At 38.8% G+C, this 23,147-nt stretch overlaps 1 protein-coding gene across 20 annotated transcripts in view; it reads left to right on the top strand.

Moving 5' to 3' along the window:
* ATP2B2 (ATPase plasma membrane Ca2+ transporting 2) overlaps positions 1-23,147 on the top strand; it is a 572,092-nt gene that overhangs the window by 331,014 nt on the left and 217,931 nt on the right. The window contains exon 1 of one of the 20 annotated variants that reach the window (XM_067463582.1): positions 14,096-14,182. The exons of 18 other annotated variants lie outside the window; for them this stretch is intronic. The gene's annotated coding sequence lies outside the window, so the exon portion shown is untranslated. Of the gene's footprint in view, positions 1-14,095; positions 14,183-16,855; positions 16,877-23,147 lie in introns of those variants that run through there. One more of the 20 variants, XM_067463585.1, reaches the window with a different exon arrangement.

Raw genomic sequence — 23,147 nt, 5'->3', positions numbered from 1 at the left:
AAACTGATGATGCACCCTGAAAGCCTTTTTTATATCCTTCAGTTTATTTAGATTAGATAAAAACTCTGATTGGAATATATATCTTCAGTTCCTTCTATTAGTATGGGTCATTCTAAGGGTCAATCCCCACAGCGTCTCAAAGAGCCCAAAGGAGCAGGATGCCACCCATCCCCTCCCTTTCAAGCCCCCCATTCCCCTCAACTTATCTGAGGATTATGTCAGCAGCACAGGCCCCTCAGGAGAGCTCTCCTGGCATGCTAAAATGACCTCCTCCCCCTTCTACACCTCCTGGTGCATCATTTTTGCTAAGTGCATGGCACAGTGAAAAAAGGTTTGACCAATCCAAGCTACCAGTACTTTCAAAAATTTTTTCTTGCATACAAAGTATTTTTCAATATTTGTTTTGCATATAAAATGTTTTGAAATATAAACCTATATATTTGTAAATGTTTATTTGCAATATTCATAAAAATATTTGTTTTACATATGAAATGTTTAAAGGTAATATAAACTGATACATTAATAAAACAAACAATAAAATAAAGCAAACAAGCTAATAAAATAGATGTTTTATATATAAAATAAATATAGAAGAAAAATATATAATAAATGTTATTTTGCCACTATCAAATTGGCTTCAATGGTAATAAAATAACATCTTTGTGAGAAAAAAGTAAAAGTTCCTTTTCTTCCCTTTAACTAAATTTATTAAATTAGGGATACCAATCCACAAATATGTCTAACTCCCCTGTCTCTTCTCCTACATTTCTCTTTGATTTAAATCTTCTATTTTATTTTGTCTGGGAAAGTAAATTACACATTCCTTGTTTATTCCTTGTATTCCTTGTCTGTTCCTTGTATTTTCCTTGTTTATATTCCTTGATTTCTAAGAAAAGCTTAGAAAGTGTTCTGCTATTACCTAGGAAGGGTTCCAAATGGAAGACAACATTGTCTACTCCTCCCTTTTCCCTAAATGTTGCACATTTATAACATAAAAGCATCATTTGGAAGCCCCCCCCCCATCAGAAGGGTGGGGACCTTTTGACCTTCTAACATTTTGGACCACAACACCCACAGACTCTTACTGTTGGGAATGCAGGCTGTGGCTTCCAGGAAGTCAATTTCAAAACACCTGAAGAGCTACAAGTTCCCATTTACTGTATTCCAAGACTCTAACGCAGAGGTCCCCAAACTAAGGTCTATGGTTCGGATGTGGCCCTCCAAGGTCATTTCCCCACCCTCTGCCCTAAACTTTAGACTTAGGGTCGTCCTAAGTCTGAAACGACTTGAAGGCACACAATGACAACAATTCTAAGTAACTTGACTATTTCATCATCCAAAAGCAGGCCTGCACGTACCATTGAAATACTTGTGGGTTTATGTTATTCTTAATTTTAAATAGTGTATTTTTCTTTATTTTATTTTTTGCACTACAAATAAGATATGTGCAGTGAGCATAAGAATTTGTTCATGTTTTTTCAGACTATACCCCCCCCCAACAGTTTGAGGGACTGTGAACTGGCCCTTTGCTTAAAAAGCTCTTTAAAAACTTCCTTTGGGGCCCAAGACTTATAGAGATCTATAGTTATTCTCCACCAAACCAGACTTTGAAGGCTTATAGCTTCTCACCTTTCCAAAAAGGTACCTGCATCCCACAATCTCCTGCTTCTACTACTGCTCATCTCCCCCCCCCAGCACATTTATTCCCTTCTAATATTATTCCTGAAGTCTGACACAATTAGGCCCACCACAATTGTACTGATGACAAAGTTCCCTTTTCTTTTTTACCTTCAGTGATGAATTCAAGAACAGCAGCAGCAGCTACCATAATAGTATTGCTATGGTTCTGCAGAATATTCAAAATGCTATGAATACGTGATTTTGTGATCTTTGTTCAGCCTTTCCCAACTTGATGTCCCCCAGATGTATTATACTGCAGATCATCATTCCAAACAGATGGGAAGTTTTGGGCATAGTGGGAGTTCCAGTTCAACACATAAGAAGCTTATAAGGTGACTTCACAGAAACTCAGCAAAATAAACCAGTATTATTTCCGTATTACACATTTAGGACAGAGAAAGGAGAAGACCTGTATACCTAGTATATTCCAAGGGCAGGATCTGAAATGGAATCATACAGATCCATAACTTAGTTTCCTAGTGTCATGTCAGGTACTACTGTAATGTAATGAATGGACATCTAAATATATTTCTCTTGGGTACAAAAGCAGTCGAAGTGGCCTCTGATTGGTTTAGGGACTGTTTGTCTACCACATTTTATTTTCCCCATTCATTTCTTCATTCTGTGGTTTCCATCTGGATCAGGATTCACTGTTTGTTGGTTTTTTAATAAAATAAACAAAATGAAAAATGAAAAGATTCCTAGGGGTTCCGGTGAGGAAACTGCTACATTCCATCTAGCTTGAGCTAGATGTTATCTAAAGGAGTATAATGCTTCTTTAAAATCAGGATCTCATTCAGAATATCTGACTCTAGGGCTTTCTGTTATCCACTAAAATTTCCTGCTGATTCATATTAGCCAAAATACTGCAATCAAGATTCATGATATGCATTATTTATCAGTGAGATAAACAGCAATGAAACCTTTGGCAGTGTCGCTTTCTCTATGTGCTTTATATATTTATTTATTCATTTATGACATTTCTATCCTGCCTTTCTCGCTCCAGTGGGGACTCAAGGTTGCTTTACAACAGGCAACAATTTGATGCCATAAAACACAATGTACACTTACATAAATACTGAAATAGAATTTAAAAGTACATTAAATCCATTAAAACATTTAAAAACAATACATTAAGAGTTAAAAACGTAATCTAAGAAATATCTTGCAAATTTGTAGACATCTGTTCAAAGTTGGCTCACTTTTCAAACTACAGTTTAACTGAGGATGAGGTTGAACATCTCCCAAATTATATATGTGCCCCAAGACGCAGACAACACTTGGACGTACTGTGTCTCCTTTAACATTTGGGAGACAGACTTCTAAAGGAAATAACACTTTATTCAGATATTAGAGCCAAGCATTGCAAGCTGATCAAAGTAACAGATCAAACCGGGTATGAATGGCAGTGACGTCACTAGCCTGGCTTTCCCAAATGGAATGCCTAATGGTTGTGCATTTATTGTATAAAAATTACAAGCTGGTGAAAAGAATTTTCTTTTCTTTTAAAGTGAAACATGGCTTGATTGCTCCTTTTCCAAGTTAGCTTGCTGTTTTCTTGAGCAATGAGCCTTCATTGTTCAGAACTACAGGCAACTTGCATTTGAATTGGCTTGGCACTTTGCGTACTTTTGTAGGTCACAATGCCATTTTGGCTTTGATTGGCCTCAGCATGTATTCACTGGTTACACTTAACCTTTTTCTTGATTATTTTCCATGACATATTGAACATGTGCATGTACGTTTTTTGTCTAAATTAATAGGTATGTTTTTTTTTCTTAGAAAGGTGCTTGTGTGTTGCTTGGGGTGTTTGTTCTGTTGAATTTTCTGTGATCAGCCTAATGAATTGCTTATCTTGGTGAGTCTCTTACATTTTGAGCTCTTCAAGCTGTGGCTTCTAGATTGTCGTAGGGCTGAAACAGAAACATATTTCAGATTTTATTCATGCATTTTGTTTTTACATGTTACAGTGCCTAGGAACAGCCATTTACAGCAGCTGTCAGTAACAGAAAAAGTAGTTCTTCTTACCAGTGAGTGGTTCTCCAGAATGTGAAAGAGCAAGTAGTTACTGTTGAACTATTGCCAGATACTTATTGTGCAGAAAAAGAGAGCTTCAATTGGCACTTTCTTACTATGAGAACAATATATATTAAGATGCAGGAGATAATTGTATGACGTGTCTGCACATTAATGTGAAGAACAATCTGATGCAAGACACAGAGAAGAAATAGATTTTATTTATTTCATATCAAAAGCATTGCATAAATTAGTATAAAACTGATAAAAATAGAAGGTGCGCAGGTGGCTAAATACCTTTTGACCAAAAACGGGCAACAGCAATGGCATTGTCTATAGCCTCCAACAATTTCTTCTCTGTACTTGAGGCAGGACACAGTGGACAAGCATACAGATGTGGAGTTGTCTGTTCTGCTCCGCAGTCACACAAGGTTTGGGATTCTTTTAGGTAGTGCCATTTTGCCAGGTTGTCTTTTGATCTGACCACCACGCTTCTGAGTCTATTTAGGGACTTCCAGGTTGCCCATTCTTGATTTGCCCCTGGAGGAAGACCCTCGTGGGGGGTCATCCAGTTGGGATTTCCTGGTTTAGCTGCCCAGATACCCTTGCTGTTGTTGGGGGGAAACCAAGAGGAGTGGTAGTTCTCATAAAGCTTTTCCTTGATTTGAGTCTGCTGGGAGGAGGCTGGTAGCCATGTAGTGGATGGCTTTCACAGTGTTCAACCTTATTTCTCTCACATTTAGCAGCAACTCCCAATCGCACATTGGGGGGGGGGGGGGAGGAGGAGGAGGCAATGCTAGCTATCCTGTGATTATTCTGCATGCTTCGTTCAATGCTACATTCACCTGTTTTGCGTGGGCAGACTTATGCCAAACAAGACAGGAATACTTGGCAGAAGAAATAGATGAAATATCTTCAAAAATCCTAAGATGACTTTCAGTTTGCTAAGATAGATATATGACCATAACAGTGATGTTACAATCCTGTGCGCACATGTATGTGTACTAGATTTATGGGTGCTCTTGTACATCAGTTCTTCTAATGTTTGTATCTCGTATGTTATGGCATTTTGTAATATATACTAGGTTTTATATTGCCTGGTAGGAGCATATCAGATTTTATGTTAACTCCCATACCTTACCAATTGTTTTCCAAAAAAAGTACAATGGGCCACAGGAATATGGTTCAAGTCCCACACTCTCCCCCATGGATTACAATGTCCATGGATGGTCAAGTCTCATTATATACAATGGTGTATTAAAAGAGCATCCCTTATAAAAGTGATAAATAAGGCAAATGCAGGAGAGAGCCTTAGGATTTCTGACAGAATGTTTTCATACTGTGGTTGATTGAATCCGTGAATACAGAACTCATGGATGTGGATTACCATATATTCTGGCATATAAGACGTCTGGGTGTATAAGAAGACCACCAACTTTTCCGGGTAAAATATAGAGTTTGGGATATATTCGCTGTATAAGACTACCCCTCTTCTAATGCACACCAAATAAAAATTTAAAAAGCATCAGATATCATTTCAATATGGTAATTTTCCGATTACTGTACCTCCTTCTCTGCCTCTCAGATCTTGCACATGCACACCTGCACCACTTCATTGCAGTCTTCAGGAGCGAGGTCTGAGAGGCAGAGGAGGAGGTATGGTAATAAGATACAAGAGCGGGCCAGACAGGTAAAAGAGGTGTGCTTGTCTGGGCCCAGAGCCACTCTATCTCTTTTTTTCATACCCCGGGTGCCCCGGAAGCTTGCAGCTTGCTCTGCCCTTTACTTACACTCTGTGAGGTGCCCCTTCACCTTACCATCGGGACCGCATTAAGTCCACAAATCCTGGTGAAAGGATTTTCTTCTACCGTACTTATACAGCGTCACCCTTAATGCTTTCATACAGTCGCTGCATACGGCAGGGACATGGCCATTGCCATTTTTGAGCTTCCCCCACCATATGCGGCAACCACAGATTCTCCAATCCAGATAGGAAGTTTCAGCACCCACTCTATAAGATGACTACGGCGTATGCGACTACTCCAGTGTATAAGACTACTCCCGTGTATAAGACTACTCCCGTGTATAAGACTGCTCCCGTGTATAAGACAACTCCCGCATATAAGACAACCCCTGACTTTTGAGAAGATTTTCTTGGGTTTAAAAGTAGTCTTATACACCAGAATATATGGTATTTGTTTTTGTGCAAAAAATAGATTAGAAGTATTATTGTGCAATTGATCATTTGGGTTTTTAGTGAGAATTCTTTGTCGTTGACTGATAATTATATTTTTATCATATAATATCCATATTTTAAAAATAATTTTTAAAATAATATTATCCATCTTTGTTTATAATGAAGGTCTTCCTAATAAGTAAATGTTCTTGTTCTTTAGATTGCACACACATCAATATACACACATGCTGAAAATTTTAATCTTCCAGAGCAACTTGTTTTCTATCACATTAACATTTAAGATTGAGGGTCTATTTTTAAATCATAAAAGCCATCTTCAATTCATGTATACAATTAGCAACTGTGTTAATTTTGGATTACTAATTAATTATAATGTATAAAATGTGTTTTTCTTCCTTCCTCTGAGAATCTCTTAAAACATAACTGTTATGAGAAAAATATTGCCCCAGTTTCAGCTGTAGTAATGTTTATAGGGAGAGTGATTGTATTTAATATGATTGCTAAAAGTGTTAAATTGCACAGATGGAGATATTAAAATGGGATTTTGTACTTTGTTTCCCTGTAAGAGGCTCTTTCATACCGTAGCAGTGATAAATACACTGTTCTTCCATTAAAACTTAATTTCTGTTGTTGAGAAATATTGTTTTTAGCAACAACTTTTAATGTAATTAAAAAGCTTGATTGGAAGCATCCTTCCTTTGTGAAGGTCAGGATCCTAAATAGCTTTTTGCCTATTCCATATATACACTGACCCTCACCTCCCATGCCCTGGAATTTTACTTTATTCCATAGGACTTCCCACTTGTTGTTTTAACTTGAATTCCAAATTGCAATTTCAGATTAGGTGGAAAATATTGTTCAAAATGGAAATTGGGATCAGAGAAACACATTTTCAGTTGTGGAACAGGCCTTCATATCAAATTTGTAGATTATTTTAAACTTTATTTGAAGACATATATCCATTTCTGCTTGTACACACTCTGTTATATCTGCAACAGCACAACATCTTTGGCAAAATGCTTCTGAGCTGCAGCCCTTCTCAGGGAGTCATAAAAAAAAATTAAAAGCAAATTTCCTGTAGATGTCCCACTATACTTTTTGTGGTTCCCTTCTAGCCGCATTAACTAAAGCTTTCTGGACACCGTGGGACCATTTTCCAGTACTGATAGCTCCATGTGTAGACTCTTCTTGAAGTACTGGGACTTTTAATCCCACTTCTTTACTCTGGACTTTACTTTTAATCCCACTTCTTTACTCCCACTTCTTTACTACTGCTCAAGCAGGGAGCTTTGAGATGGTTGAACAGAAGCTATCTGAAGCTCTAGGTGCTCTTACTGCCTATTACAGGGGAAACCAGCTGATCCCCAACCCATCCAAAACACAGACATGTGCCTTTCATCTCAAGAACAGAGAAGCATCCCGAGCTTTGAAGATCACCTGGGAAGGAATCCCACTGGAGCATTGCAGCGCACCCAAATACCTGGGAGTCACTCTGGACCGTGCTCTTACCTACAAGAAGCACTGCCTGAACATCAAGCAAAAAGTGGGTGCTAGAAACAATATCATATGAAAGCTGACTGGCACAACCTGGGGATCACAACCAGATACAGTGAAGACATCTGCCCTTGCGCTGTGCTACTCTGCTGCTGAGTATGCATGCCCAGTGTGGAACACATATCACCACACTAAAACAGTGGATGTGGCTCTTAATGAGACATGCCACATTATCACGGGGTGTCTGCGCTTTACACCACTGGAGAAATTACACTGCTTAGCCGGTATTGCACCACCTGACATCCACCGGGAAGTAGCAGCCAATAGTGAAAGGACCAAGGCAGAGACATCTCTAGCTCATCCCCTTTTTGGGTATCAGCCAGCATTTCAACGACTTAAATCTAGAAATAGTTTTCTAAGATCTACAGAGGCACTCGCTGGAACACCTCAGCAAGCGAGAGTCCAAAAGTGGCAGGCTCAAACCCAGAACCTCAACCAATGGCTGATACCAAATGAGAGACTCCCCCCTGGGCACACAGAGGACTGGGCGACTTGGAAGGCTCTGAACAGACTGTGCTCTGGCACCACGAGATGCAGAGCCAACCTTCAGAAGTGGGGCTACAAGGTGGAATCCTCGACATGCGAGTGTGGAGAGGAGCAAACCACTGACCACCTGCTGCAATGCAACCTGAGCCCAGCCACATGCACAATGGAGGACCTTCTTGCAGCAACACCAGAAGCACTCCAAGTGGCCAGATGCTGGTCAAAGGACATTTAATCAACTACCAAACTCACAAGTTTTGTATTTTGTCTGTTTTCTTTATTCTGTTAGAAATGTAATATAATTTGACTGGTTGTCCTGATAAGACAAATAAATAAATAAAATAATACTCTGGATTAAGCAGTTGTCTGTGCTTGATCCATGCACTTCCTCAGTTTGTTATCCAAGAGTATTTTGGTAGTAACTTCATGACCCCAGCTCTCTCTTTTTATGGTTCTTTATATCAGGCTGGACATTTCTTCAAATAAATGACTGTTCTCTACAAGGAATGATATGTTTCATCTTTTTTGTATGTATGTCCTCAAATACTTGGAATTATTTTCACTATATCTTCTTTCACTTATAAAAAATAGGGGCACTGAATGTTTGTGGATGGTTATGCATCAAGAAAAAAGACCAATTTGTGTTAGTGAGTGTCTCTACTGACAACTCTTATATGAACATGGTCACAATGCACTGTCTGATTGTGGCATTCACTCTGGGGCAGTTAAAACTGGCAAATTGTATGGATTTAAAGGGGACTAGATAAATATAAAGGGAACGTTTTCATCAAGGGATGATAAGTTAGGATGTAGCTATATTGCATCCAGTGCCAGATGGAAAAGTATTAGTTTGTGTATCAGTTGTTGGGGAGTTCAGTGATTGGCATGTAAGGTTTCCAGAGGCAACTTACTGACCAGTGTGTGAACAGGACATTGGACCAGATGAGTTCCAGTCTGATCTAGCATGTTGTGTCATTTTAGAGACATTAAAGTAGACAGCTCTGCTATAAAGGGAAGAGATGGAAACAGGGGAGCCAGTGTGTAGCTAGAGCACTCTGATACCATGGCAGGTGGACTCTGGAATTCCCTAGGAAAGGTGCTTTGTCCCATTTCTAGCATTTCTTACCATTAAATAAGTGTTTTATAAGCTTTTGGGGGCACTTGGATCCAATGGAAAAGGTATAAATGCTTTTAATAATACACAAGAAACAATATGTTGGCCAACATATTGGGCCGACTCTCTGGGATGGGTTTTGTCGTGGCTCCGATCCTTTCTGGAGGGTCGATCCCAGATGGTGAAGCTGGGAGACGCCTGCTCGGACCCCTGGCCTTTGACCTGTGGGGTCTCGCAAGGCTCTATTCTGTCTCCCATGCTTTTTAACATCTACATGAAACTGCTGGGAGAGGTCATCTGGAGTTTTGGAGTTAGGTGCCACCTCTATGCAGATGACACACAACTCTACTACTCATTTCCACCCAATTCCAAGGAGGCCTCTCAGGTGCTGGACGAGTGCCTGGCCGCTATGTCTATCTGGATGAGGAGGAACAAGCTGAAGATCAATCCCGACAAGACAGAGGTCCTCCTGGTTGATCGTAAACCTGACCGGGGTATAGGGTGGCAACATGTGTTGGACGGGGTTACACTCCCCCTGAAACCACAGGTCCGCAGTTTGGGAGTCCTCTTGGACTCATCGCTTACGCTTGAGGCTCAGGCGTCGGCGGTGTCTGGGAGGGCTTTTGCACAATTAAGACTCGTGTGCCAACTGCGACCGTACCTCGTGAAGGCTGATCTGGCCAGCCTACCTGCGTGACCGCATCTCCGTCTACGAACCCACGCGTTCACTTCGTTCATCTGGAGAGGCCCTGCTCGCGATCCCGCCTGCATCGCAAGCGCGTTTGGTGGGAACACGAGACAGGGCCTTTTCCGTGGTGGCCCCCCGACTCTGGAACACCCTCCCCAAAGATCTTATACAGGCCCCTACATTGGCAGTCTTCAGAAAGAATTTGAAGATCTGGCTGTTCCGATGTGCCTTCCCCGAATAGGAAATCTCCAATACCAAGTCCCAGAAGCACTTTATTAGAATTAAGATTGCCACACACTGCACACTGCACTTGCCCTATAATCCTTACATATCACCTGTCACATCAGCACTTTTAATCCTGTACCCTTTACTCTGGCCCGGCCCAGTTTTATTGTGTTTTGGTGTATTGTTTATAGCTTGTTGTTTTGTTGTTTTAATATTGCTTTAATTGTTTTAATTTGCTTTAGGTGTATTTCTTATGTTGTGTATTGAGGTCTTGGCCTTTGTAAGCTGTATCGAGTCCTTTGGGAGATGCTAGTGGGGTACAAATAAAGTTTAATAAATAATAATAATAATAATAATAATAATAATAATAATAATAATAATGGCCTGTTGGTAGTAAACTAAAAGCTAGGATTTGGCACAAGTATTGAGTATTGATTTCCACAGACCTAATTGTTATCCAGTCTGTTAGAATTGTACTTCAAGTACTTTGAACAACTAACTGGTAAGAAGAGTTTATTAAAAAAAATCACCTTTCAGAGTTTGATGCTTTTGTGATCTAATATTCAGTTTTGTTCTCCCATCTATTTTGCCTCTTTGACTCATTTTTCATTCTTTCCTCTCTTCCCCCCTTCAGTGTACCAATGCTCCATAAGGCATTCCAATATCCTGCTGAGAAATATTGTAGTGTGTCATCATTTTTTCTCCAAAGACATCACCTTTTGAAATATCTTCCCTTATCTATCTCCAACAAAGAAGAAATTTGTGTCTGTATGTGTTTTGCAAACCATTCACTTTTACCTTATTAAAACCCCAGATATATATAGGGTTAGTTTAGAGTCAGAATGTTGCTAGATTTTCTTCATATGCTAAAATTCATTATATTTTCTAGCTCTTTTTAGATAAAAATCTGCTTACTGATCTATACTTAAATATAATTGTGAGTAGTGATTTTGGGGATTCTAGAGTGTAGGGATGTTGCATATAAATATAACTTCTTGGGAAGGAATTTAATATCAATAATTCTTCCATGTGTTCTTGCTACAGACATGTTGCTTTTTTACATTCTAGATGTTTTGAATTATGATTCCTCACTGGCCCTATTTTTTTGGGTTATGATTTTCATCAGCTCAGTTGTGGGAATTATGAAGCTTACAGTTCAAAATGATCGGAGGCTGCCACATAGACAAATATACAATCATCTTCTTGGGGAAATTGAGTTAATTACATATAGCTTGGTCTCAATGAATTGGTGAGCCAACCACCTGAATACATTCCTCTGTGAACTCTGTGAACAATTTTCTTGTCCAAACATGTTTCTGGCATTCCCACATCATTCTGATGACAAGAAGCCAAGAATATTGCACCACATAGCTATAGCACAAGCACTTTTTTGGGCAGAGACACAAACATGTAATCCTTTCTTCTACTTACTACAATCCCATGACATATCTGAAACCTCATGTTCTTTGAGATAACGTGTTTCTATTTTATTTCTGAGAATGCATTGTTCCCATTACAACTTGAGTTTGCTTTATCTGAGATCCTTGGAACCAGATGTTTTTCAGATTTCATTTTTTTTGGTATTTTGGAATATTTGTATTTGACTATACATAAGGGATGGGGGAAAGCGGACTAGTCCCATGTCCAGGTCCCACTGAGTTCTTCCTCAAGGAGGCCTGATGAGGGAAAGAGAAGAGGGGAAGGGGACAGGACTTCACTTATATAAGACCCCTGTAAAAAACAGATGTCCCAGATACTTCTCCAGCTGTTAGCACTTTTTCTGGGCTAGTAATGGTTACCTTTTAGTAAAGTAGGTGGGAAAGGAGGGGAAAATCCTCTGCTGCCTGTTCTGTCTGGGTTGGATGCAGGCAATGGCCAATGGGGTCACACTGCACTCATCCTTGTGGCTCTTTGCAGATCACCTGCCACACCATGCATCACTTTCAGCCAGGCATAATGGATCACTTATGGTGGAGTCTGCTTTCTAGAGGGACTTGCATCCACTCCCTTCCCCTTCTTCTCTTTAATCCATTAGGACACCTGAGGAAAAACTTAGCAGGTACTAGAAAAGTGCCCAATTCTCTTTCCCCAAAAGGTAGGTGGCTGGCAGCAAAATATTTTTTACTTTTATTTTGGTTTATGGATGGTAGACAAGGGAGATTCAGCCAGTACTAAAAGTACATTATGGACTATATCAGGTATTTTCTGATTCTCCTTTGGCCTACCTTTCTGCAATGTTTGTTTTACATAACACTACACATTTTGCAATCTTTTGGTTCATCTATGTAATGACATTATCTAGTCAGTGGCTGGAACATTTTATTGGAAAGCATTGCTACTCAAAGTGATGGCCTGTGAGTGGTACTGATCTATGAACCATTACATCTTTGCCCAGTGGGAATTTCCAGGAATTCATTCATTGTATTTATATGCTGCCATTCATTCAACATAGGACCATAGGCATCACACAAAAACTAAAACAAGATTCAGGGTAGCTCACAGGCAATATGACATGTGAAGCATTGGAGAAAATATGTCTGGGCCAATGTATCATGTAGCTTGAGAAGCAATGTTCTAATGGAACAAAACAACCACAAACAAATCAATTAACTTCACATTTTAATTGTTTATCTTTCTATTGCAAAACAGGGAATTATATCCAAAAGTCACTGACTTTGAAACTTTAGACTGGAGTCATATGATCTGTCTTAATGATTTTCTTTATCATCACTTCTGATTGACAGACTTTATACTGATTTTTGGGTCTTTTTTCTTTTCTGTGTACTTAATGTGTTGTGTGAGTCAGACTGCAGAATTTTAAAAACTGGACGATTGTTCCCCCCCCCCCCTTTATTTTCATTTGCTTTCTTTAGCTTTCCCATATTTCAGAGTGCCTCCTTTGCACTTCTGGCCAGACATACAGAATAGTGCATTTGTATTTTGGGTATCTAAATCTCACAAACATTGCTGGTATTGAATCTGGGATCAGTGTCCTTGACTATTATAATGTCTAACTCTCATTTGACCCTTCTTCCTGCCTGAAATCTGATGCATCAATCATTCCCCAGGATCTAGGCTGGATCTACACTTCCATGTATTGCAGTTCAAACTGCATTATATGTTCATTGTAGGCCAATATAATGAAGGGCAGGACCTTTTAGAAGAAGAAGATCCAGCCTGAGATAAGTATTTGGGCCAGCAATTTGTTGCTTATTCTTTTTTTTAGTGCTGTTTTGGATTGGTTAAGTAGGTTTTTAAAGGTTTTGACAACATAAATACAAGTACATAATTGTTTAGAAATATCCTCAGGCAAGAGCTACAAAGGCAGACGTTTTCCTCACCCCACTGTCAGAGTTGCAATCTCTAGGTTCCTGTAAAGCATACACCCATTTGATTTTGCAAATAATTATTTTAAAGTTACCTTATACTGAAGACCACAATATCGTTTTTGAATTATTAGGAAGACAAATTATATTTGTTGTTATGGGCCTTCAACTTATTTCCCATTAATAGCAACCCCAAGGTAAATCTATCACAGGGTTTTGGAAACATTTTCTCCCCGAAGTTTATCTAAAGTCAAAGCTATCAGATGAAACAAAGTTTTGTTTCTATTCTCCTCCACCCCTTTCCATAATTTGTTACTGCACTTTTTTCATTTTCTAGGATACAAGAGGTTGACTAATAAACTCAAGGAAAATATATTGCTATTATATTTATTTATGGCCCGCTTTTTCCTATATGGAGCTCTAGGCAGCTTACAAAAGTTGCAAGCCTCAATCATCATGAAACCAATATTTCATAATATTGTAGCATAAATCCAAGGATGATACTCCTGCAAAATCTCTTCCTTCTCTTGTAGCTCTCATATGCAATCCAAAAGTCTTTCCAGTCAGGCAGAAAGCTGGTTGCAGCCAACTTCTTTGATACCCGCCCTCTCTCACTTCAGCCTCCCACATCTTTCACTTTCCCCGAGGTTCTGTGAAAAGGGAAGGCTTTTCCTCTTGCAGGTTGCTGCAGAGAAGGAAGGGCTGGGCCATTATTTCCATTGCACAAGTATCAATGTGCCATGCAGCACTAAACACATTCCATTCCTTCTGCTGTTCTGTGGCATTTTTCTGTTGTGTGCCCTGGGAGAACACTGCATATCAACATATTTAAGATACACAATTGAAACCCTTTGTCATATGGTCTGCAGTTGATGGTGGTTGGTGATGGAAGGGTTAATGTGAGTATAGTTCTAGAGGGTTTGGTGATTTGTAAGTAAGAATTTACAGGTAAAAGCAATTAGGGGTAGAGGTGTGCAGGAGATGGGTTGCAGCTGGGTGTTACTGGATTTAAGGAGCTAACTTTGAGACTTATCTTTGGGAGAAAAGTATCTGTTGCATTTTGGTGGTGGATCCTGCTGGTTTCCCCCCCCCCCCCAGGTCTGTTGGATTTTCGATATTTTGACCTGTTTCCTGTAATCTTGGAACCTTGAACCTTTGGACTGGCTTTTGACTATGGTATAGACTCTTGATCCCTGGACTCTGTTATTGAACTCTTGGCGTTTGACACTGGACTGGACCCTTTTGACTACGAAGTTATTTTTGCTATCCTTTTTTGTTTATTCTATAGCTGAGTGCTATCTTTTTGTTTTATATTTTGGTCTGTTAAAACAGCCAGCAAGTAAGTGCTGTTTTAATTAAACTGTTTGATAAAACTAGGGTTTTTGATTCATCTACCTAAACAAGGTAGAGCCCTGGCAACGTGACACCCTTCTTACCTGAACATTTTTGCAAGAAATCAGATTGGTGGGGACAAGCAAAGGCATCTCTATTATATCTGCATGCATTTAAAATGCCTAAACTACAAAGATGCAATAGACATGTACAATTCCTACAGGACCCAGTAAAGTCCACAAGACTTTTTTTGGGATTGCTAGTGGCATCACTTCACTTTTTCCTGGTGTGAATATTATTTCCAGTGGGATGCCTGGCTTATATTGCCATTGCATTTATTGATTGTGAGGTTTGTTGTTGTTTTGAGTCACATTCAGAGACTTTTCTATCTTCTTAGATCCCATAAAAATGTTCACTAAGTTAGCAATACTTTCAAGGATTCAGTCAATAAAGTATCAGTTTGAGACTTTCTTGGGTGTTGCTCCCCTTTCCCCCTTCTTTTTCTAAAAAGGCCCTGCACATCAAACTATTCCCCTCAGATGAATCCTAGTGTAAGGCTGGATCTATACTATCAAATAAGTTAGTTTGAATGGCATTATATGGTCAATGCAGACCTGTATAATGCCATTCAAATTGCTTTATTTGGCAGTGTAGAACCAGCTGGAGGGAGGGAAAAAGTGTTAGCAGGCATGTGTCAGGGGATAGCAACAGAAGAAATTCACTTGTAATGAGCAAGTATGAGTTGACTCGACAAGCCACAGAAGCTATCTGTTCTTGGGAGATGAACAAGAACTGTTTGCAAGGAGTTATGCAAGAAGTCATGGATGAATAAAAGGATCTGAGATCAAATCAACCTGAAGCTACCTTAGAAGCTAAGATGGTCAAATAGTGAAGGACTGTTGTATTTTGGACGTATCATGAGAAGATGTCACTCACTAGAAAAGTCAAATATGCTTTATAAGTTTGAAGGCAGTGGGGGGGGGGGGGGAGAAATACATTATAAATCAATAGATGTTATCAAGGAAGTCACAGCTATATATCTGCAAGGCCTGCACAGGGCTGTTGGAAATAGGGCAACTTAAAGGTCTCTTTTATAGGGTTGTAGTAAGTCCAAATTGACTTGACAACAGTTAACAAGAATAAAAATACTCTTGCAGCAATGGTAGTATGTAGTGCAATTTAATATTTTCTTTATCCAGTTTGCCACCCTCCACCATCCTTGTACATATCCGGCCAGTTCTTGAGTTACAAACATCTAACTTACAAATGACTCAATTAAGAATGGGGGTGAAACAACAGGAAGTGAGATAAATTTACCCTTTGGAACAGAAATTCACTCCTGAAATAGTTATTATGGGGAAAAGGTGTCTTACTGGAGCTTTATCGCCAGTCCTTGTCTCCATAGCAAGCCAAATTTTTCAAAATCCAATTATACATGTGGAAGGTCCTTGCTTCAGTCTGTTATACCTGGGAAAAACTTCTGTTAGAAACCCTGAGAAGTGCTGCTAGTCCATGTTGAGTAGCCTAATGGCCATTGGTGTGATCCAGTGTGAGGCAGTTTCTGATGTTTTAAATCAGCTGGCCTTCCTTTGTTCCCTCCCACTCTTCGGTGAAGTGATTCCCTCCCCACCACCCTTCAGATTTAAGGAGCTTAAAAACAGTTTATTGGCTGACGGGACTCTCCTGCTATATGGGATCAGGATGAAAGGATGGAATCAGTCGCACTTTTCCTAAGGAGGATATAGACTGCTTTGTGATGCTTAAAGTAGCATCTGCTAAATCTTCCTAACTTGCTTTCTGCTTCATGATACTCTTCAGAATTAGAAGTGGATCTTTTGAACTGTGTAGTCTGAATTCATAGAGGTCAACAGTCACAACTGTCAGCTTCCTGTAGAGCGCAGGATTGTCCATTGCTTCCTCATAGGATCCTGCAAGATAGAATATCTTGGATGCTGCAAAAGGGGTTTTTGAAATTTATGTAACTGGCAACCTAGGACTGCTATTCATCTCTGTGGTTTATTTATTAGAGTGAAGGAACACAGCCCATCCTAACCAATGCATTTACTATTGTGCACATTAAATCCAGAAATGCTTTTGTTCTTTGTGCAAAACTGCTCCACTGCCTATCCTTTGTTTTGAGGTTAGTGAACAGTTAAAAAGCTAAAGAGAGGGTGGAGATCAAACACTCCCTCTCTAAATAAGTAAGGTGTGCCTCATCATAACACAGAAAGTATCATTGCTTTTGGAGAGTGCATTCTAAGGTAAGATGCTTTTTATGGCAATCTAAGTAACCTTGCATATTGTTTATCTGCTTCATCTATTTCCACAATTTATCTGTCCGTTCAGTCATCATTTTATCACTTTTTGGTTCCTGAAGTGTTCAGTCATAGGGATTTCATAGTTACATGAGGAAAGCACATGTTGATGGCACATTTAAGGAAACTATGATGTCGAATAACAAGACCAGGAAGAGTGCCAACTAAATAAGGGAATGACAATTACATCTTGGTTTGGTTTGTAAGTGGTACTATGTGTGTATGAACACCTCTGCAAGGAGATAACTGATTTTACTTTGAAAAATAGCAAAACAATGCTATTGAGAAATACTTCATTTGGTCACTCTCAGGGAGAAAACAGCTATCTTTCATCATTAGAAAGTCTGTAGAAGTTTTTGTATAATGGCTGAGGATAGAAATTAAGCAAAATGTTGCTATTCCATCCTTCTGCTTATCTCACATATTTGATAGTAGGTGATTTAGCAATTTTTGTACCAAGCTGAAAGGAGGAATTAGAAATGTAATAAATTATATTGCACAGTCTGGGAACATCCTAAAAGACATCTTTTGGGTCGGTATATAAAACCTCGAAATAAATAAATAAATAAATAAATAATAATTATATGTTTATTTATACCACACTTTTTCTCTCCACATGGAGAATAGTTTGAAACTACAGTGGAAACATAAATGAATGTTAACCTGCTATGAATCTTGAAATTCATAGCTGTCTTTCATAGCATTCTGCCAAGTGAGTTTTCAGTGGACAATTGTTTCTATGCACCTCTTTTAATATTTATTCAAGACAATATGGACTTCAAAACAGTTGTGAAAACTAACCTGCACAAAATTCTGCAGTATATCCTCAACAAGAATCAGCATGTGGAAGTGACTTGAGAAATTTGGGCACTGAAGGAACTTTTGGGGGGAAGGGGTATTGGGGGTGACACCCCCATTTTGTTTTTCCTTTTGTAACTACACTCCTGCTTTAGTCACAAAGGTAATTTTACTGTTTCTTGATAGGATATTGATAACAAATAGTGTCATTGAAACTTGTATTTCCATTTCTTTATACACACTGACTAACAAGTAATATTATTATTAAGAACCAGCAGAGTTTGAATTCCTGCTTGGCCATAGAAACCCACGGAGTGACCTTGGGCAAGTCACACTCTCTTAGCCAGAGGCAGCAATGGTGAACCTCTTCTGAAAAAGGCTTGCAAAGGAAAATCTAGGATGGGGTTGTCATAAGGCAGCAGTAGTGTCAGTCAAAATGATCAGCAACTTTTTTTGCCAGAGTCTTAACCAACATTTCAATTCTGGAATGTTTCATCATTTCACTTACAAAATGTGAAGAATAATAATGATAATACAATAAGCATGTGTTTTTGTTTTACATTATTGTCAAAAATCACTTGTTGCTGCCTCACAATTAAATAAAAAGACCACAAGGATAGTTGAAACTGGAAAAAATGTGTGTAGATGTATGTTTGCATGCAGCAGAGGAGAAGGGTCAGGGCTGGGGACTTTCCAGATAACCCTTTCTCTTCCCCCTGTCTTTTCCCCTTATTTCCCCCCCCCCCTTTTTTCTTTTTCCTTCCCTGCTTTTCCTTCCCTGATGTGAGCTTCCTTGGCCTTCCTTGGCAGTGGGTTCCACCTGTTGCTGTTATTAATGAGGATAGATGGGAATGAATAAAAGCACGTGCCTGTTGGAGGAGGGTCAGGGTTCAGCAAAACTTTTTATTTGCTGTCCTCACAAAAGGGTCTTCAGTGAGCCTAATAAATTTTAACAGTCAACTTGAATGAACTGATCCATCCTGGCTGAATGACACAACTGTAAGTCTGAGTTGACTTGAAGGCAACAACAAATATTGGTACCTCTTTAGGGCCCCCTGGTGGCACAGTAGGTTAAACCACTGAGCTGCTGAACTTGCTGACCGAAAGGTTGGTTGTTCGAATCCGGGGAGCAGGGTGAGCTCTCTCTGTTAGGCTCAGCTTCTGCCGACCCAGCAATTCAAAAACATAAAAATGTGAGTAGATGAATCGGTACCGCTTCTGTGGGTTGGTAGCGGTACTGTTCAATGGCTACTCATGTCTGTGGTGTTTTTCATTCCCAGCTATCTGTTTTAAAGGTGTTCCATAATTTTTATGATAGCTAGGGAACAGTCATTTAAATACATTTACTCACCCATTAGTAGCAACCAGTTCTTAGGAGTGAAAATTGTATCTTTTCTTATCACTTTTTAGACCTGAAATGAGTATCTTTGGCAGATCCAGGGGCCAGTTTTTAAGGCTGTTGGGATTAAACAGAGATTCTTCAAACAGAAGGACACAATATGGTTTGATTAATGTGCTTTATAAGCAAATTTAGCATTGTGTTATGGCTAACTGATATTGTTAAGTTTTGACTTCCTTTTCTTTACTAATAATATTATATGGGATTACATAATGTTTCTTTTAATTTGTATACCATTTTCTGTTGTAGAAAGAGCCTATAGAGCAAATAAGTAGAAATATAATTATGAAAGTCGGAAACCTCTTTCAATTAGTAATACAGCACACCAGATTCCACATAGGGGTTTCAGTATTTAATCACCTCTTTATTGTTTACTTTTAATATAGAATACCATAGCATCATGTGCAGTATATAGAAGATACAATTACATTACATTATATGTAAAATCTTTTCAATTTTCCCCCAAAACGTCCTTAAAACATCTGCTGCCTTTGTGACTTTTGGCTCACCCTGTATAGATTGGTTGCCTTAATTCAGACTGAAGTCATAATGTGATGCTACACATCAAATAAGTGTCATTTCAGACTTCCTGCAAGTTACTAAATAGGAATACATAATTCGAGACTTAATTACTCTACCTTCTATTAGTTTTTGCAGAACAGGATTTGATTCATGTATGACGGATTATGTGGCTCTCCAGATATTGAGGGACTGTAACATCTAGCATTCATCATCATGGGCTCTTACGGCTAAGCTTGATGAGAGCTGCAGTTCAGATACATCTGAAGGGTCACATGATCCCCATCCGTAAAGAATCTGTGTTCCTGCTTTATTGAAACTCTTTTGGTTCTCATATGTTTGCTTCAGAATGTGTAATTGCAGAATATGCTGAGATCATTAAGGGCATTCCCAGGCTGTAGTGACAGATTAAACAAATGTTCTTCCACAAAGAGGGAGTGGTGAAAGGAATATCGTAATACATGCTGAGCATCCTTTACCCAAAATTCCAACATTCAAAACACTCCCAAATCCAAAATACGCCCCCCCCCAATGGCTGATATGGTAACACCTTTGCTTTTTCATGTTCCATGCCCAAAATTATTAAAAGTTTGTATAAAATTACCTTTCAACCATTGTATGAAGTGTATATAAAACATGAATGACTTTCATATTTAAACTTGGGTCCCATCTCCAAGATACTTGATATTTATTTATATTCAAATACAAGTGTTTCAAAATAAAATCAAGATAATTGACACTTAATATGTAAGACATTATAATACAGTAGTACCTTTAAAAAGTATATTTAACTGTCTTTAAAAATGTTCTTTGTATGGGAGAAAAAGTGAAAAGGATACTATCCACCATCAGGTCCTTTCTCTCTTGTTACACTCTCACTGGAAGCAAAATGAGGATCAGCAATAATAACTTGGGCTGCAGAACAAAATCTGTATACTTAGGGATATTTACAGTGAGGTATGCCCAAAGCTAGATTTTCTTCCTGTGATTGTACTTCAGTTGCCAGAATCTATCAGGCATAATAGGTTAAGCTGGTTTGAAGATTCTGAGATTTGGAGTTCAAATCAGTAACTTTTCCAAACAGTGACTCATGACAAAGTGCCATCCAATAGGGCAGTTCAGAAACTAGCATCTTCTAAACCAGGGGTGTCTAACCCATTTTTACTGAGGGCCACATCAGCCTTATGTGCTGTTTGTAATTGCAAGACTGTATACATGTTGTCCTGGCATTGAAAGTCTTGCAGGCAACATTACATCGTGGGATGGATTTGGCTCATGGGACTTGCATTTGACACGTGCTCTAACATCACACCCCAGTGGCATCCAAAGAATTTATAGAAAACCAAGATAAAATACATAAACTATAATGCCATGTTAAAAGCAGTACCAGCCACTGTTCCCAGACTGAAATTGGAGGTGCCTTCTGTTGCTGTAATGGATGTAGAAGAAGAGTTCCAGCAGCGGTTCCTTTTTCTTAGGACAAGCAGCACCTGCAGAAATATCATCTTCCACACAGCCTTTAAAGGTACAGGAGCTCTCTCCAGTTTTCAGATTGGTAGTCTTTGTATCAACATAAAATATATTTAAAAGGCAAAAATATTAAACCCTTTCTCTGGCTTTAAAAGGTTAACGATATTAGCATCAGAAGTGCCACTGCAAACAAATTACTGTGTAGTGTTATGAACTTTGAAGTTCAGAGCAACACGTAAGCAGATTATTATGAGAGCAGGTATTCTTTTAAATACCACAATAGCAATTTTTTATAGTTTTAAAGTTAAACATTAACCCTTCAAATTGTGTTCAAAACTTAAAATTGGGAGCCGGTGATATTTGTTAAGTGTGGTCTAATATGTTCCCACTCAGTGGTTCTAATGGGGATGTATTCTTTTGTCATCACCTCTGGGATGAGACAGATTGTTATATATAGTATACATATGATAGATGCAAATATAGAATTTCTGTACTTTACAGTTAAAGAAGAGTTTCCATCTAAACAAATGCATTCTGGCAAGTTTGTCCAAGTATATCACTTTTTATCTCACTCTCAAAAGAGTACGAGTACCTGGATTTTTTTAAATAATAGTCACCACCGTGTAAGAGTCACCCCCCCCCATTTTTGAGGTGATAAAATTGGCATTTTGCCCAGGCAAGTGAGTGAATGGTGTGACGTGTCCATGCACATGGCCCCTTGGAACTATAGGACTTCAGTCACTTGGCAGAATTTATTCAGGGATATTGTGGGAATAATAATAGAGAGCACACAAATTATTGTACTTTTTTCCCTTTTTGAGAAAAAATGGGTGTAATTATTATGTGATTAAAAAATCCAGTTGCAAGAATTCATTCGGCTGGCAGCTGAATGAAGCTTCATTGTTTGAAGGGAGCAAGCACACAGGTGAGTGAGGCTTCTCCCACTTGTGCACCTGCTCCCTTTCCAGCTACAGGGCTTCATTCATCTGCTGGTCAAGTGAAGCCATATAGCTGGATTTTTTTCACCACATAATAGTCGCACCACACACTCTTTTTTTGGCCAAAAAGGATTTTTTTTACTATTACATGGTGAAATACATTAAATTATTTTCTCCCTGTTATTATTCTCACAAATGCTGCTGAATCAATTCTGCAACATTTTGCCAACACTCGTGGAGGCCTCCCACTTCTCTGATTTGTTCACATCACCACTGCTGCATGATGATGATGATGATGATACTACTACTACTACTACTACTACTAATAATAATAATAATAACTTTATTTGTATTTCACACTATCTCCCTGAGGGGATTCAGGGAGGATTCCAACATAACAATGGCAAACATTCAATGCCTAAATAAACTGTACCATATTACTTATGGTACAGTTTATCTCTTCCACCTTTCTGAACATGCAAAAAAAAGTCAGCTTCTTGGGAATAATGGCTATTGAATATGACTTACTTGCAAATAGACTTCCTTATGATTAGGCAGCTCAGTGAAATAAGCATGAAAGTATGATTTGCTATAGACATCTGGTTTTAGAGGTTACTGATTCATTACTCTGTCTGTTTCTGTAGGGTCCCTAGTTTAACTAGTTTCACAATAGTTTTCAAAATGACCTTTACATAATTGTGTGTCACACCAAATAGCCTTAGATATTCTGGCCTTTAATAAAGTGGAGGGCAGACTGTCTCTGTAAAGATAAAAGTCTTTTTTGCCAAAGAATGATGGTATCTCCCCTAACTACAATTCCCAAGATTCAGTAGCACTGAGACATTGCAATTGAAGTGTTGTCAAACTGCATCAATTTTAAAGATGTATCCCTAGACTCTGGCATTGCTACCAGATAAGGGATATTTGCAGTGAGGCAATAAAATGAATGAATGGGCTGCATGGGCAAACCTAAGCATGAATTGACTCTTCAGTAATGTTGAGGATTATGACACAATACCACTGTAGTAAATCGCACCACTAAACAAGAAGACAGTAGTAATTTTCTAACAAGACATAGCAATTACTTAATCAT

Source organism: Anolis sagrei, chromosome 2, assembly GCF_037176765.1.
Source record: "Anolis sagrei isolate rAnoSag1 chromosome 2, rAnoSag1.mat, whole genome shotgun sequence".
NCBI classification, from domain to species: Eukaryota; Metazoa; Chordata; class Lepidosauria; order Squamata; family Dactyloidae; genus Anolis; species Anolis sagrei.
This window is presented reverse-complemented; position numbering and strand designations above follow the sequence as displayed.